This window comes from Eptatretus burgeri, chromosome 1, assembly GCF_056783735.1.
Source record: "Eptatretus burgeri isolate ZD-2024b chromosome 1, Ebu_testis_v1, whole genome shotgun sequence".
Lineage (NCBI taxonomy): Eukaryota > Metazoa > Chordata > Myxini > Myxiniformes > Myxinidae > Eptatretus > Eptatretus burgeri.
In genome coordinates, this window is record NC_140961.1 from 142,349,703 (window position 1) to 142,357,624 (window position 7,922).

Here is a 7,922-nt window from a genome sequence, read left to right on the forward strand (position 1 = left end):
TCTCTGTCTCTCTCTCTCTCTCTCTCTCTCTCTCTCTCTCTCTCTCTCTCTCTCTGTCTCTGTCTCTGTCTCTGTCTCTGTCTCTCTCTCTCTCTCTCTCTCTCTCTCTCTCTCTCTCTCTCTCTCTCTCTCTCTCTCTCTCTCTCTCTCTCTCTCTCCCTTTGTCCCAACCTTGCTCTATCCCCTCCCAATACAGTGCAATACCCTCCTCCCACATCTCCTCTCTCACCCTCCCCTCCCCTCTTTCTGTCTGTCTCTGGACGTAACCGGATGGTGGTTATGTTAAGATGGTGCTTGTCTCCGGACGTGTTCGGGCAGGGTTTTTCCTCTGTATGTGTTCGAGCAGTGTTTGTCTCTGCCCAGCTTGGGTCCGGACGCATCCGGGCAGTGTTTGTCTCTAGACGCGGCCGGGCGGTGTTTGTATCTGAACTACTCTCTGGAATGTGTTTTTAGTATGATCGGTAGAAAATGCATTTCAGACATTATTTTGTTTCCATCTTCACGGTTATTCTATGTGGAATCATTTTGATGAGACAGTATGAATCGTAATTAACGCTCCACCGCACATCTGCTTTCCCTTCCTCTCACCTCATACACTCCCCCACATGTCTTCCCTTCCCCCATCCCTCCTCACTGCCCCTCCCTCCTCTCTCCTTTTCCCTCCTCTCTCCTTTTCCCTCCACCTCTTCACTCCTCCCATTCTGGTGCTTTTCCGGCATTTTCATATTTTACCATTTTATTAAAAATGCCCCAAGCCTTTATCTACCATTCTCAAAGGTATACCCTGTATAAACAAGAGCATCATGGCACAATGAACAAAGGAACTTGGTGATGTGGAGATGGGAGCTCCCACTTTGAGCATCACAATAAGCACCAGTCTCGTTGTCAACTGGGAACTACCTCAAAGGAGCTGTCTCTTCCTATCATGGTGTTCCAGCCGAGTGTAAAAGAGTAAAGTATTGCACACGAGTTCACTGTTTCAAAACAAGTTGCCCATGAGTCCAAATGAACACAATCTCATGATACATCTCTCTAAATGAAAACATGTGATGCTCTTGAACATTTGTGAAAGATTTTATTGGACCTACACAAATGTTTTAACCTCGTGTAGTTGATAATTTCAACCCTTTTTGCAGGCAATCAACTACTTAAAGCAGGCTTAAATGGTTATAAAACCAGAGATTAACCATGTCGTGTGCCTTATAAATCTGTCTCCTTCAAAAGATGCCATTGACACATTTGTGTGGGTTTTATCTGTTGCATGGTTTAGGTTCCACCAAAGCATTTTTAGAGATGAGATGCGCTGTGTAGTTTAATCAGTGCTGGAATTTGGAATTGGCCCATGAGGGAGGGTACTGACAAGCCTGTCCTTTTTTGAAACGGATTCTCATTGACAGTTGGTAAAAAACAAAAAAGGGAACAAAGATGGTCTGCTCGAGGTGGCAGTTGTTGCAATGGCAATACAGATAGGGTTTCCTTGTTGTAGCTTCTTTGACTTCCGATGCAATGGTTGGCATCCATATTCGAGAATTTCTAGCACTAAGGAGTACATATCATGGACTGTCAGGATAGCTTCGAGGTAAGGACACCCACCTTTGAAGTGACTAGCCAGAGTTCGAATATTGACGCAGCTATAAACTTTCACTGATGTTTCCCATGCAGGGTGATGCATCAACATGTGCACTGGATGTACGTTAAACTGGAGGCCAGACTGTCGGTACTGGTCGCTGAACTGCCAGTTGAACCCAGAGGAAGGTGGGAATAATTGGGGTCCGTCAAGGTAGCTGTAGAAGGTACATATCATGCAAGCGTGACTTGCTCTTTGATTGTCCCTTCTAATCAGCCCCTGTAGCTTTGCAGTCAAAGCGTGAAATACATACTGCACATCTGATGTACCATACTGTATGTTCGTTTACCTTTTGTAAGCTACAGAGCGTTGGTGTTGCCGAAGCAGTTTATTGGCAAGGATCATGCTGGGCGGTTTTGCCATCCCTCTCCCAGCAGTAGTTAGGGCAGGATTTTGGAATTTGTTCATGGTACCGGGGATAGCTTTCCTACTCTTCGTGAAGGACACCAGGGGACCTTTAACGTCCATTAACTTATACCGACAGAGACATGAAATCCCATTGAATGTCCATCGGATGGATGGCACACACATTCATGAATCCCACTGCCTGCAAAACACCGGGATGACAGTTTATAGCTGGGTCAGGATTTAAACACAGGCTCGACAGCTTCGAGGGGAGTGTGTGTACCTTTAGTTAAGAGTGGTTAGAACATTATGTCTGGATTTTTATATATATATATATATATATATATATATATATATATATATATATATATATATTCCATGCATATTGCAGTATATTTGCCCTCGAGATGTGTAGTTACGGTTCGAATCCCATGGTAATACGACTTGATTTTAAGCTGTGGTCTGGTGTCCTTCAAGCCGGACATGACACTATAGTTCATCCAGCTTCTCATCAGCTAATGCTTGGTTCATGGACGTTTAAGACCCACATGGTGCCTTTTGTAATGAATATGCAATTGCGTACAGGTCACCTATCCAAATTTCTCAATTCGTGTCCTTATCTGCACCAGCCTCATCGCCACGTCTCAATAATGATGCCGCCAGCAGAATGTATTCATCATTGAATTCCAATCAAATGCGTGGTGGTCAAACAGACGTTTAATTTTGGTCTTTTCTCCTGTCCAGTTTCTTTTTCTTTTCCATCTCCTTGAAATACTCTTTAAGTTGTTTGTGCGTTTTGGCTCGTTGTTTTCACTTGTTGTTGATGTTGGCAGAAGTTCATGAAACCGATTTGCTCACGCCATCTTGTGCTATCTTCACATAATTTGTTCGTTTTCTCCTTATTGAGCCTTGTTTTTGTGTGTGTTAAAGTTTTACAGTGTGGGAGTCAAAACACTCGTCATGAAGCCTGTGGAGGGAAGTTAACAGAAACATCTGATACTACCAACGAGTTCAAAGTGTTGTGGCAGAGAGAAAATTGAACTCCAATTCAGCAATTCATTTTCATTGACACAAGTTTGAATGTTCCCAATGGAAGTTTCCCTTTTTCTATTTGAAAATGTATTTGTCTCGGCTTCATCTTCCTCCAGCTCCTCATCTCTCTCCATTCATGATACCTTGCACGAACAACCTTCAAATAAAAGATACCTGTTTTGCAGATCGGTCAGCTTTGCGAGAGGACATCTTTCTAACATGCAGGGTCAGTTTGTCAATGTAGCAAAGCGCAAATATCACAACGTTCCACTTTCGATACGAAATAACCTTTAATTATAAAAAAAAGCAATTGTTGCTGGAAATAAATTTTGGGAAATCACAACAACTCACAGCCTCCATGGATTTTGTCCATAGCTCAATGGAGCATTGCTGTCCCCCAATGCGCTGGCACCCCAGCATCACATCAGTCTCTCCTGGATGCTGCTGAATCTGAAGCTCTCATTATTATTGGAAGCTCCCACAATGAGCCCGAGGCACATGTTGAACTGCTCCACATCTCTGGATCCAGCTCGCTTTGCTCTTTCAGTACTCCAACCTTCTGCAGTTCCTCCAGGATGCACTTGTTTTTGCACCAGTAACTCATTCCTGGTTAAACTCTAAAACACTGGCTTACTCCACACCTCCTGTCCTTTGTTCTTCTTTATTTTCTGGAGATGTAACTCCAGGGAAAGTCACAAACAGTAGTCCTAAGGCCTCTTTGTGAGACTTCATAATTATTTGGTGTTCCATTCCTGGCGCTGCCAGTGGAGCAACATTTTTGAATGTAGAGTAGGGACATTCTTCTTCTTTCATATGCAGTGGTAGATGCATCTTAAGCCCTGAATGGAGTGATAGATGCATGCTGATAATATTTTCTCGGAATCTTGATGAGACCTAGACAAGAAAACAATATTCATCGTTTCTTCTGGGCCTGCAGGATGGCGCAGACCTTGAGGCACTTACACTCCTCTCTAAGCTGTCTATATTGGGTTTGAGTTTGAATCTCGGCACAGCTCTAAACTCTCAACCCATTGTTTCACAGACAGGGCGGTTCGTCAATGTGTGTGCCGTCCTTCGGATGGATGTGAAACTGGGCGTCCCATTGGTGGACGTTAAAGATCCCGCAGTGTCCTTCGAGAAGAGTGTGCGAGCTATCGCCGGAACCCTGAACAAATTACAAATTCCTGCCCTAACCTTCAGGGGGCACTGCATAAATGGCACAGCTGCGCCATCAGCCAATGATGCTACCCCGCAACCTTGTGTTGCATACAAAAGAAAAAGAAGATGGTTTCTTCCATAATCCCTTTTTGGATTATCATTCACATTTACATTTAATGTTGGCCTTTCACATTTATTTCTTCAGCTTTCTGATCCTCCCCAAGCCCAGGAAGTACTTCGTCCTTCCAGTAACCTGCTCCTGGTGAAACTTCCAAAATCCGAGCTGATTGCAAACCGCGTCTCTTTAGTTCCTCGCTTCTCCAACGTGGAACCGTTTTTCTGAGGCCATCCTATCTGACTCTTCCCTCCAGGGTTTCAAGCAGGTGGTGGACTGGACTGTCATCTGCCACCCCCCTCTTCCAACCCCCCAATACTTATCGACAATATTTATTACCCCACCCCATCTCCCCCCAGGTCCAACTGTTGTCCTGTTGCCACAGTTCGTTGCCTTTTACTGTCCGTCACCTTGCTCTTCCATGAGCCTCGATCTTGTGTCAAGTTATTTTGTATCAAAATGACGAGAAACATAAAATTCCATATTGAGGCTCCTGAAAAGCCAAATAAACAAGGGTGGATCACAAACCAACAAAGAAAGGAGGCGGACTCATAAACATACCCATGTGTAACACTTATGGTAACAGATTTCACCACAAGAATTTGAAACAGTGTATATATTTAATAGTTGGCCTATGTTGGTAAAGTTTTGACTTATATGTTTTGGTTCATATTTCTATCACCCTTTACCATCCGTCCATCCAATTTTACCAACAATTAATCCCTAATCTTCTAATAGCTGGTAACCAAGGAAATTACAAGTAATGTAAAATGTGACCAACAATATTGGGCAAAAAACAGTTAATTATATCATGGGAATTAAATATTGTCTCACTTTGTGCCCCTTCATGATGTTGGTTGATTAAACAACCCCAAGTACTCAACTCCTCCTGCCCCCAACCACAAATCTTCAAATCCCCCCCCCCCCCTCTGCACACCAAGCCCTCAAATCTTCCGCCAACCCCAAGTCCTCAACGCCCCACTTCCAACCACAAGTCCTCAACACTCACCCCTCCCTCAGAGCCTCAACATGCCTCTCCCAATTCAGTCCCCTCTCTGCCCTCCCCCCACATTATCTCTCTACCCTCCCCCCCCCTTTCTTCCCGTTCTTCAAAGCAAGAGGGCATTCTTGCATTATTACATATCATTTCTTCACTACCTTGGGAGTGAAGTGACGAATGGTTCCAGGTGTGAAGCGACAGTCGAAACAACATCCAATTCACAATCTCACAAGATATGCCCCACAGAAATTCTGTGGAATTGCCACTCTCAAGTGATTGTCAGTTGCCTAATTGTGTTAATAAATAAATAATTATACTGCACACACCATTAAATTTAGATCAAGACAAACAGTTTCATTCACAAACCCACGACATTCCCCCATCTAAACATAGGGCCAATTCCCCTGGGCGCTCACCTGGTAGCGGCTGGATAAGAGAACCAGGGAACCACTGGTAGGCATGGATGACTCACAAAATATGTCACGCAAAAGAAAGTAAATACCTATGCAGGGCTGGATTTACCCAAAGGGCAACCAGGGCAAGCGCCCTGGGGCCTCCACCACCAAACATGTGCCCAGAGGCCTCCACCACCCAAAGGGCTCATCCAGGATCAAGCCGAGCCATCTGCAGAAGTGTTCTACAGTATTCACAATAGTTATGCCTTCCATTTCAGTTTTCCCTTCAGTGTAAAACAAGGATTATCATATATACATATTTCCAAAGATTGCAGCTGATAGTGGTCACAGACCTTGAAAAGGTCATAGCATGCATGGACCTGAGACCTTGAAAACATTTAGCGTTTGCTTGGTCTGGAAACGTTCCCTCTACCACCTCTGATCACCATGTATGTGAGTCATTCGCTGAATGCACCACTTCTGTGCGCACCGAGTGTTGAGGGTATCGACAGTGATCGGGGTGCATCAAGTATCTGGTGTTAGCCAACCAACATGAATGTTCACTGTTCCCACGTGGGCCGAGGCCTTCATGATGGCACGCAGTCTTGACGCACAAACTATCTGTGCATTTCACTGCACGACCAGACAGACTCCAAATGAACTAAGAACAAATACAGACTCTTTGACGAGCTTTGAAGAACTTTCATTTGTATTGGAGAACACATTGTAGTTACAACAAAAAAGACACGGCTTCCCAGCATGAGCATCAGAATCCGTTCCTCTTCACGATGTGACTAACTCTGACCAATCAGTAGTGGAATGCAGAGGGGCCAGTCCATTATTATACAAATAGGGGTAAGATGGGTGAGTCTATTACTACAAACAAGTTAACATTGGTCTCCACATCTCTCCCCCCCCCTTAAGAAAGAAGTTATCACCTATGAACATCAACAACAACAACAAAAAACAACCAAACAGCAGGTTATTCATGCTTATTCGTATCCGTATCACTTGGGTGGTCTTCTTACACAACCAGAACATCTTGGCATAGTTGTTGCTTGTCCGAGGTTCAGTTATGGTATAGCCATGCGCTCGCAAGTCATTTGCAGTTGGGCAGGTGCAGATGCACACTACTGTGTGTTGACCACTGCATCGGCGGTCAACCTTAGTTCAGGTGCTGGTTACGTTGAGGAAACTTCAGCACTGGAATCCATGGAACCAAACAGTTCTAGTTCCGGTACTGACAGTTCACCAGTAGCTTTCAGCTGGTGTGGATAGACTGTGCTTCCTATCTGCATGTCCTAGGACTGTGCTACGGCTTCACAAAAGCAGGTGCCAGCTGACCAACGGTGCTTACCTGGCAGGTGCATGTGTAGTGTCACCAGCCGTGAGGCATGGGAGAGGGTGTGCACCCTTGTCGTAATAGTTAGCTTGCTTGGCCTTTCGCCCCTTGAGACCAGCAGTGTCCCCTGTAGTATTGTGCCTTGGTGCCAGGTTTGCATCCATAGATGGCAATAGGGTTCAGCAGCGACGGCCGAACAGGCGTTTCGCGAGACTGGTGCCCACAGCTTGAGTCGAAGTGCCCACACCAAGATATTCAGACTGATGTGTGGTCTGCATTTCTTAAACAACTACTTTGTGATCTTGACTGCATAATCACTTTTCCCATTACTTTGGGTGGAGTGTGGGCTTGAGGTCTGGTGTTCGAAGTCCCATGCCCGAGCAACCTGCTGAAATTCCACAGAATCAAACTGTCTGCCGTTGTCCGACACCACAGTGTCAGGGATGCTGTGCATTGCAAACCACTCAGACAACAATTTAATTACTGCAGATGAAGTCATGCTCGTCAGCTTTCTGACTTAAATGCACCTGGAGTAGTAGTCCTCAGTTACCAGCATTTGGCATCCTTAGAGTTCACATATGTCTATGCTGACCTTGGACCCCAGCCAGTCACCCACCACGTCCTCAATGATAGGCTCGCGAGCTTGGTTTCTTCTGTAGGTCAGTCATGTTTTTCACTTCAGGACATACTCCCTCATTTCGGTGCTCATTCCCGGCCAGAACACACTGTCCCATGTCTCCACAGGCAGGATTCTAGGCCCACATGAGACTTCTAAGCACACTCCATGATTTATTTCCTCATTGATACTGGGATGACCAACTGTTCACCTTTGAATAGTAAACCGTCATCCACCATGAGTTCAGTCCTGAAGCCGTAGTCTGGCTGGGCAATTTCAAGCACATCGTGCT

At 45.1% G+C, this 7,922-nt stretch overlaps 1 long non-coding RNA gene and 1 pseudogene across 1 annotated transcript in view; one reads left to right on the plus strand and one right to left on the minus strand.

Moving 5' to 3' along the window:
* LOC147035649 (uncharacterized) overlaps nucleotides 1–7,922 on the minus strand; it is a 175,565-nt pseudogene that overhangs the window by 134,095 nt on the left and 33,548 nt on the right.
* LOC147035650 (uncharacterized) overlaps nucleotides 1–7,922 on the plus strand; it is a 96,718-nt gene that overhangs the window by 15,926 nt on the left and 72,870 nt on the right. The gene's annotated exons all lie outside the window — the stretch shown is intronic.